The sequence below is a fragment of the Perca flavescens genome, chromosome 17 (assembly GCF_004354835.1).
Source record: "Perca flavescens isolate YP-PL-M2 chromosome 17, PFLA_1.0, whole genome shotgun sequence".
Taxonomy (NCBI): Eukaryota; Metazoa; Chordata; class Actinopteri; order Perciformes; family Percidae; genus Perca; species Perca flavescens.
In genome coordinates this window covers 11207153-11217409 of record NC_041347.1, presented here as the reverse complement: position 1 = coordinate 11217409, position 10257 = coordinate 11207153, and the positions used below count along the sequence as shown (strand labels likewise).

Below are 10257 nucleotides of genomic sequence, written 5' to 3'. Positions count from 1 at the left end.
ATCACATGTACTAAGAAATACGCTTGATGTTTTTGTAAGAAACATCATTAGAATTATACATTAGAATTAGAATTATTATACATTAGAATTATACCTAACAGAAGAATGGTATAGAGTAATATGTATAAGGGTAGGAATTTGAGTTTGAAAAGTGACTGAATAAGCACATGAAATATTTAATTTTGCACTGCAACTGCTAGTTTTATTTTACCTTACTTTTATTTTTTTATTTTATTTTTTATTTTTTTCCTTTATGTGACTATCTGTTTGTCTTGTATCACTTGTGGTTTCTTGTATTGTCTCACATTAAAATAAAAGTGTCGAGACCGAGCAGCTGTTGTAAAACAGGTGTGTATATTACATGGTATTTTTGGGAAATGAATACAAATATTTCAATAAAACAATTTATTGTTTAATACATTTTTAAAAGTATCAATTACATAAGAAATAATACATCCATTTATATCTATCCTTCATTCAGTTACTACAATAAATAGCCATATGAAGAAAAAAAAAAATAAATAAAAATACTTTATTTACACTGTGTTTTCTATACAGAATATTTAAAAGTTGTAACTAATGGCTTTAATAATGATTCATAAATAGATTGATATGGTTTACAGATCAATAATAAGACATTGTGAAGGATTTTTGTGTTGCCCTAAATTGTATAAAATCTATTTGGCTGATGCATCTCCTCTTCCTGCACAATTTGTTTTGAGGAGCAATTTTAAGTTTTTTAACAACATCAGCAATTTCATTCATGAACAATATAACTACAGTACTGATGGCTTAATAATAGGTGAGGTAATCATTATTAAAGAGTTCTTTTCAAAAATATAGTCAACCATAAGACATTAGAAGTATTTTCCAGAGGCCAAATGGTTAAGCAGTCCATCGGTGGGATCATCCTCATTAATTCAAGCTAAAACGACAAAAGACAAAAGGATATATTTTAGATTTGTTTTTCTTTTCTTTTCTTTTTTTTACAATCTGGCAACCCAAAAGTTTTTCCTTAAAATGGCCTATTACTAATCTATAATGCATTAATACATGTTTTATAAAAAGCCATTAGTTACCACTTGGAAACCCCTTAAACCTTATAAAGTATACCTCATTTGAAGGTGCATGAACCAAACAAAATCAAATCCTTTACTGAGAAACATTTTATTACATCTCAACTCGCAGATGTATTTCTCTGCTGCTTTCTGTTCTTCTCAACACAAACCACATTTACAATTCCATCATTCTTTGCTCAAATTCTGCCCTGTTGGAACAGTTCTGCACGTTGGCCTCGTCCCACTTTTCCAGAGTGATTTGATCATGATTGATGGAATATGCACCAACGGGGCACCCATAGTGCTTTGAAAGGAAGTGTAGCATTCAGCTTGATTAATTTATTTGTACGGTGCAGTTTTCCAACGACTGAAGTGTACATTAGCCGAGACATGTTCAGGCATACACGTCTGTTTACATGAAGAGAGAATTGTAAAGACTTTTCCTGGCACGTCTCCAAGGTTGGTGTAGGTATAATCCTTTATATAAATGAATTAGTCAATAGGTCTTTTGTTTTGAGGGGCATTCAGTTCTGCAGAGTAGTCTATGCAGGTGCCTTCATAAGTACTTGGTTGTTTTATAGGTCTAGTAGGAGTTTTTAATTTGCTATGCTTTGCACAGCTCAGGGTTTCTGCCATCGCCTTGGGCAAGAGGGCAGGAGAAATAGAAACGGGTAGATGCTGAGAGATGGGTTTTTCAAGGGATGCCATTGCTCAATAGCATGATTAGGACTTGCAAGTGCAGAACAATGTGGAAGACAACAATGTAAATCTGTCAGTCTGCTGCGGAGGTGGGCATGCTGCAACCTGAAGCCTTGAGTCAAGCCAGCTCGCTCACAGCCGCTCCTCTGTTACTAAGACTGGGAAACTGTGGAAACAGGGGTGGAAACAGTAAGCACAAATGCACGCAGAAAAAAAGGGTGGAAATCTAAGTTTGTACATTTTAAACTTGTATTTTGAGAGTTGTGGTGGTTCTGCGATGTGTGCACAAGAGTTGTTTGCCAGGATGCAGGGTGTAGAGATGTTTAATAAGACATAGATCTCTGTCATTTTCCTTCTTTTCCTCTATCTATCTATCTATCTATCTATCTATCTATCTATCTATCTATCTATCTCTCTGGATGTAGTGCAGAAGCAGCTTGAGTGGGTCACAGGTCAGGGCCCTGGTGAGGTGGTGACTCCTCAGGAGACCGTTCAGCTCAAATTAGGCCTCAGATTGGCGTTCACGGTCAAAATAGTTAACCTCAGCTCACGCCATCGTCTCTTAAGAAAACATATGTTTTGCCTCAGTGCCTTAGTCTCGTTTCAACAATCTCTGTCAACCACACAAGGGCAAACATGCTTTGTCATACAGGACCACCAACACATGTCTAAATATCTCCTGGATGAACATTATTTCAAATACAGCATATTAGCACAGAGTAGAACAAGAATAAGGAGTTGTTATATGTTACTAACAGGATCAAATAAAACATGATGGAGCAATATTGTTTACTGCGCCCATAACTTATAATTTCTTGTGCTCCTGCCACTGGACAGAGTGGTAAGTAGGGACACAGAGAAACAATAAACAGAGTTAAATGTGGGAGCGGGGAATGGAAAACAGCACCAAGCCAAGGTCAAGTCTGTAAGTGCTGCCATGCAGAGTGATTTAGATGCTGTGACCAGAGGGCTTGTCCAATAGCAGCTCAGCAGTGTGAGTTAGGGTGGGACGGTAGAGGTGTTGAGAGCCTTGGTGGTAATGACTTGCTGATGACATCGGGATATAGAGCAGTCTTTTCTCTGCCCCGGGGGTTAAAGGTCAGACAGCCCATTCACTGACCTCGTGATTTATTCCCTGGGCCTCCCTCGATCTATAATCACAATGAAAGCTATGTGTATGCTGGGAATGCATGACTCGCTCTGAGGGGGGCACTCCAGAGAGACCCCAAATACTTTCGGTTTGTTTCTTCAGCCCTCTTTAGTCCTCACTTTATCACCGTCTGCGACAACAAACGCTCTCTAAAGATCAGCCAGATGACAGGCTCTGCTCATCTTCAAATGGCGTCAAGACTCTCAATAGAAAACACCTGCTTTCAAAATGCAGTGAAAGTCTTTCAGAAGCCCCACTGCCTTTAGAAGAGAGTCCATGAGGACACGCTCAAAGATAGCATCAGTTCTCTTCATGGCACCGGATAGTGCTGCTGGTAAGAGCAGTAGATTAAAGGTACTACAAATCACTAGTCCTGTCAGTTGTCACTCAGAGCTGCTGCTAGTTCTGAAATAGTTCGGCTCTGTACACCATGTAATGTTTAACCTGACTTCCTGCTGCTCTGGGCAGAGGGACTGCAGGGATCACTACAGTCAGCGCTAATGTCTAACTCCCTCTGACAATAGGGAAGCAGGAACAGGTTGCAGATTATATATGCCTACATTTAAACAAGTAATCTAATCCAACACTGAGCAAATCTTACTTTTGATAAAACAAGTAAAAAAAATGATTTCAATGGTGACAATAAGCCTCATTTCTTTCTAACTTTTTCTAACACGTTTTTTGAGTTAATGAACTGCAGTTATTGTTGAATGTTTAATATGAAGCTTTAGAGCTGCATGTAGACATGTGTTATTACCCTTGGACAAAGCCAGGCTAGCTGTTTACCCCTGTTTCCAGTCTTTATGCTAAGCTAAGCTAACCGGCTGCTGGCTGTAGCTTTGTACAGATACAAGAGTGGCATCAATCTTGTCATCTAATTCCCCAACAGGAAGCGAATAAGTGTCTTTTCCAAAATTACGAACCTTTACTTAAAGCAAGATTATGTAATGTTTAAAGAAGAAATAACATTTTCTTGCTTTTACAAATGAAAAGAAGGAATCATAAGCAATAAGACGTACCATTGTGCCAAGGTGTTGTTACGACAGGCTTACCTAGTTTTGGTATGACCAGTAGCTTACGGTGGCTAATGTTAGCAAACTTTAGGTAGCTGTTTCTGTAGAATGGATATTACTGAGGTAGTTTACTGGCTCGATGGCTTGTTTTCTGAACTTGTGGAACTCTTATGCTAGGTTTTAGGATTTATCATTATTGTGTAATTTCTACATGAGTCCACCGTGTTTAAATAGCAAAAGTGACATTTTAAGACATTTCATGGATATTTTGATTTAAGAAAAGTAAATTCAAACAGCATCAGGAACAAAAAGGTTGCTATTTGTTCACTTTTTGTAAGAAAAAACATTCAATATGTTTCACTACTTAAGACTTATAGCGACACAAGGACTAACTAAATATGTCAAAGCTCTTTACTACTGGTATTGTTGAGCCCCGAAAAAACTGAACTAATGAATCACTGGCTTTTTAAATATGTAAGCCTTACAACTCATGGTCAAGATGTGTACGTTCACTAAAGAGGAATATTGGGGTGTTATACAGGACTGTTAGCTTGAGGAGAAAAACAAACCAAACTTTAACCGTGTCAGCACAGGCTGCGGTCCTGACTTGCAAAGTATGACTCATACCTAGCATACCCATACTCAGAATGACTGAAGTGACCTGTTCTCTGAACCAAATGAGCTGTGTGATGTGTTTGTATGTGTGTGTGTGAGCATAATGCTTATGTGTTGTGTGACCATTGGACTGTGGAAAAAGCGAGAAAGGAATGGTGAAATAAAGAGAGAGAGAGAGAGAGAGACATAGACAAAGAGAGAGTGAAGAATAAGTGAAAGAGAAATACTTGTCACTTTTAAAATGCCAGGAAAAAGCTCTATTCATTCTTCATTTTATATAGAGGTATAAAGTTGTCAGTTCTACTCAGCATTTCTCTGTGTTCCTCCCTGGAAAAAGTCCTGGGTTATTTTTATTAGGAGTTATGGTGCCAGGCAGGTGGGCGGGAAAGCAGACATTTTGATCAGGAGTTATACTGCAACACTGCAGCGGGCCCCATGTTTCTGCTTCTTGTGCTGCTGTTTGCTGTTTCCCATTGCAGCTTGAGGGAGTTGAAACTACCAAACTCCCAGTTTCAAGCTGGAAATGTCTTTCCAACACTCTGGAGTACTGAGGTGGAAACATGTGAGGAATCTGGATGATTGACCCTCCATTCCCCCTCCATCCACTCCCTCTATCCCTGCTCTCTGTTACCTGCTGAGGGGGAGGAGAGGACAGCGGAGGCCTGGCTTTGTGGATGAGGTTATTACGGCGTATCAGTGACAGTGAGGAGGAAGACCCGCTGACTTATGGGTTGATGCCTCCTGAGCTTAAAGCAGAGGGACTTTGGTGTGTGAGATGGCTTATGTTGGGCAGACTGGGGGGTGGTTCAGCAGTAAGAGATGGCCTCCTATGCCCAGAGAGTCAACATCATTTGAATCAGCCGTTTCTCTCAAAATACTTTGCCATTCTCAAAAAAAAACTTATTGTACTGCTACTACCCCCCCCCCCCCACCCACCCACCCACACACACACACACACACACACACACCCCATGCCCCCCTCTCTAACCGAACACCTAAACTTTCCTTCTGCCAGGGTCCTCTTACATCGCCACATGGCTGCAGAGAAGCTACAGTATGTGGTTCAAATTAGACCCTGAGGCGTGTGTCTACTTCTTACTTCTTTCTCCAATCTTCCACATCCCCCACCACACACAACTCTATGCATTTGCTTCATATTTTTCACAGGATATGACTCACCCACGTTTGTTGTTTTAATGATATAGTGTCAGTGATATATCGGGAGAAAAAGGAGGGATCTCACTAGGATTTGGCACAGTGAAGTTACAATAACATATCACTGCCATTCATGATTAACGGCAGCACCCTCAAGGAAGAAGAAAGAAGGATCCTCCAAAGGAGAACAAGTCTGGTTTGTACTCAGTGATTCTCAACAGTGAATATCTCCGTTAGGCTTTAATAGCATTCAGGCCGCGCTGGCCCAGCTCACTGTGAGGGAGTGGATTGTCTATGTGCCACTGCAGGAAAAAAAAGCACTATATAATGGTTGATTGCCTCCAACATAGGCGTACACCACAACTATTGCTTGTGTTTTTACTAATATAGCACTGTTAAGATTTGAGAAGATGTGTTGTGATGAGTGTGGATGTGTCTGAGACCCTCAATAGAAAAGTAGCTGCTATTGAAAAGTTAGAAACACCTTCATAACACCAGAATAAGGAACAGGAGTCTACATGCTCATAATGGCCCTGTTTATTTTGGTCTGGACCAAAGTGGTTGGCATACTGACCAACAGACATTCCCATCCATTGAGCCAAGCCGCTAGTATGGCTGAAAAGGTAGGAGTTACTGGCACCACATAAAATAATATCACTATAAACTGAGTGATGAGGCTTACAAGTAAGGACTGTTTAGAGATTCCATCCAGAAAAAAACAAAACCTGTTAATGAAATAATAATTTGTGCCTTTTTTCTTTCCTTTTTAAAATTACATTAAAAAAACTACAAAAAAAAATGTTTACATTCAAAAGCTGGATGAATGGTTTCTCCTACGTCTCTGAAAAATCAATTCTCAGTGTATGTTTTTCAAGTTTCAACATCACACTTGTATAAGTAGCATATTGGAGCACGATTGGCTTACAAACTAGTTATGATGTCACAAAATCATATTTGTACTTACGCGTCTTAAAGGTGAGCACAGAGAAACTTTCCCTCCTCAGCGGATGAATGTCAAATCAGCCTTCTGCTGTCAGTCTCTGCCCATTCATCATTCTGCACGGTCAAACATCCATGTGAAGTTACAATGAGCAAAACACATTTTGTAATGTAGGGGAACTTTAATGTGAACCAATTAGCCGGTCCATGGCTAGTTGTTGATTAGATCTCTTCAACAGCATCTTGAATTTGCATAGCAGCAGGAGGCATGCTTAATGACTGGTGAATGGCTTCGCTTCAAACATCCCTCCCAGCTCTAATCGTCCCAGCAGTAAGAAGTATTCCCACCATTAACACACGGCTATTGGAGAACATTTGGCTTCCTGATGATTTCTATTAACAATGAATCAATATGTTCATCTAAGATGCTGATGACAAGCTATTAGCTTGTCACTTTCTCCTCTCACTCTGCTTCCTAATTCCTAACACTGTGGCTGCTGGCGCAAGAAGGATTAAGGAAGAAAGAGGACTGAAGAAAAGATTGGAGATGAAGAGGGACAATGACAGGTTGACGGATACCACAGCGCGAGGGCATTGAGTCCATCCAGTTCTCAGTCAAAGGCCCATGAGACTCTGCTTGATGAGGTTCCTTTCAAATGTGGGATGCCCGAGCGGTGGAAAATAAATTGGGCGATTGTAAATAGACTTATGTTGTAGGAGGAAAGAGACACAGAGAGGGAGAAACAGTGGGGGGTATTTTGTGCCACTCTTAAAAAATGAGTGGCACTCATTTTTTTTACCTCTCGTGCCCTCTTTATTACCAGCCAACCTGTCAGCTCCACTGTTAACTGATGGCTTTACTTGTGGCGGCAGAGATGGGAGAGGAGAGAAAAACAGACGTAGAAGTCTCCATTCCCAGTCCAAACCTTTGCCTCAGAAAAAAAAAAGCCTTGTTAGTGCCTCTTTTCAAAATGAATGGTAGAGTTTTCCCTCTCTTGTTTAAAAAAAGAGGGTTTCAGCAGTGGAAGTGAGACAAAAATAAAAAACGAGTCTGTGGAGAGTAGAGTCTTCCACCCCCCCTGTGTCTTTTTCAGAGCACTTGAACGCCTGGACCAATGCAGGAGACAGCTTCAAGCAGTGGGGGACGAGCTACAGGGGGCCAGCCTTCAGTCTCTCTCTGGGTAGCTGTGGACAGATCTGTTCATCCGTAGAAAAGTTATGAACTTCAGTTATTCCTTCTGCAACAATGCACTGTATCATAGAAACCTTACTAACTTCCCCCGCCCTCTTTGCTTTCATGTGATCACTTAATATATGAAAGTATCCTGCAGAGGACCTGTGACCTGTAAAAGAAAAGTAACGTCACACGTAAACACAAAATTACAAGTAACTTTTTTAAAAAAGTATGTCACTCTTTATCAAAATGTGTATAATGCAAGGGCGTTATTCCACATAAATGACAAATAATCAAGATTGTGTTTTATTTCCATCATGCTGCAAAAACCATGACATTAAACCAGATAGCTGACACCCAGATATGCTTTTCCACGTGCAGATGTTGCAGATTTCACTCACCTGCCCTTCCTGTAAAAGTGAGAAAGTTGACATTATTGAAGCAGTTAGCAAGCTTGCTGAAGTGTCCTCGAGCAAGACACAAGTCTGAGCTATAAGTGTACTACACAAGATGTCGGATTCTGATTGTATTGGCTGATGTCTCAACCCTCATGTACCATCTCAGCTGTGGAAAGTAATAAAGTATTTACTCAAATTGTGTACCTTAGAACAATTTGGATGGATTTTTACTTTTCTTGATTATTTCAATTTTATGCTTTCAGAGGGAAACATTGGATCTACTAATTACATGACTTTTATGTTTGTTTTATGTTTATATGTTATGCATTGGCTATTTTAATATTGTTGTATTACTACTGACGCCTTTAACTAGGACTTTGTTGGCTAGATTGCTCCGTAATGTATCATATTTAGAAGCAGATGACATGCTTTCCATGTTTTTATCTTTGAGTTTGTTTTGCTGATCATTTTTCGGTACTTTTACAGGACATTTTCTTTGAATAAGTTATACTTTACATTGTGGTATTTCTACTTTTACTTAAGACAAATATCTGAATACGTCTCCCACCACTGCATCATGTACATATACTGAACAATACTGTATGGAATGGATGCTGTGTGTGTGTGTGTGTGTGTGTGTGTGTGTGTGGGTGTGTATATGTGTGTGTATGTGTGTGTGTGTGTGTGTGTGCGCGTCTCCTCCAGCAGATGTCTTGCCTTGGCCACTGAGGGGCGTTGTTACTGCGGTCTGACAGCTCCGGAGCGGAGCAGGGGCCCTCGCATCGGACCCAGTTTGAGCAAGTTGAGCGCAGGCAGGCAGGCAGGCAGCGCTGCAGTTTGATGGGCGGAGGAAGGCAGGGCCCAAAAGCACTGCGGCCAGGAAGCGGCTCGAATTACACTGGGGGTGCTTGGGGGATGACACCCACTGGAGTGAAGGAGGAGGGCAGTGTGTGGATACGTAAGGAGGAGAAAAAACCCTAGTAAACCTGACAAAGCGTCTGAGAAACAGTGCGAAGGCTGTCGGCGGAAGAAGAGAAAAGAGACTCGAAAGACGCTCTTTTCACCAGGGGGAACGCACATTGATGGATTTTATGACATTTTGCATCGGACAACTATCACCTTGTACCTTTTAAAACCGCGTTCCACCTCCTTAGTGGCTGCAAACTTTCTTTTGAGTTGACAAGTGCGCTGCTTGGGAACACTGGGCATGTTTTTGCGCCCTAGAAGAAACTTGGTGACGGGGAGGAAAGTTTCGGGGGGACAGCGGTATGGTTTTCCGAGTTGTTTGTGAAGGATAACTCGTGTAAACTCGGATTTCCTTGCATGGCATTGGACTACGCTGCCAGTCGGGGTTGGAATATATCCTCTGATCTGATTTGATGCCGGCTGATTGTGGAATAGTAAACTGAAAGAAGGCAGCGCCTCGCAGTTTTCTTTTCTTTTTTTTTTGGTGCATTGTGGAGTTGGAGACATTCCTCTCTCTGGATTCAGCTCATGCTCTCTCCTCCCTTATCTGTGCATGCCAAAACAGAGATCTCCACGATTTTATTCCTCCCTGGTAAGTAGTTTCTGTTTACCTCTAAAGCTTCCTCACAATCTCATCTGTCAAGGTTTCGGCTGACATGACAAATAGGCTGCGTTGTTGATGCTTTGCGCTTTTGGGTCTGTACTATTTATTTTCTTACGGCTGCATGTGGAAATAGGAACGATTTTACTACTCATAGTTGAATTGAAAGAGTTTTCTAACATATAATATGCAAAGTTGTCCATGCAGTTTGATATTTTCTTAAATTCCCATCCAACAAAATAATACAATTTGTTTTAATGTATATGATTTCTACCACTCTTTTATTACATTGAAATCGGTAAAATCTATCATTGTTTATTTTAGAAGGCGAGGACCCACTGCACCTTGCACCATCACTTTAGGGCTCATTAACAAGTGTCCTGGTTATTTATTACTTTCTTAATTTTCTACATTGCATTTATGGTGCCAATTATCCCATGACCGCACTGCTTGGTGCCGGAGCCCTAAATCACCGAACAGCTCCAAATG

At 40.7% G+C, this 10257-nt stretch overlaps 1 protein-coding gene across 3 annotated transcripts in view; it reads left to right on the top strand.

Annotated features, from left to right (window-relative positions):
* Positions 1 to 9148: 9148 nt before the first annotated feature.
* The window catches only part of fgfr2 (fibroblast growth factor receptor 2), a 42086-nt gene continuing 40977 nt past the window's right edge, over positions 9149 to 10257 (top strand). For all 3 annotated transcript variants that reach the window (XM_028602926.1, XM_028602925.1, XM_028602924.1), the window contains exon 1: positions 9149 to 9759. The gene's annotated coding sequence lies outside the window, so the exon portion shown is untranslated. The remainder of the gene's footprint in view (positions 9760 to 10257) is intronic.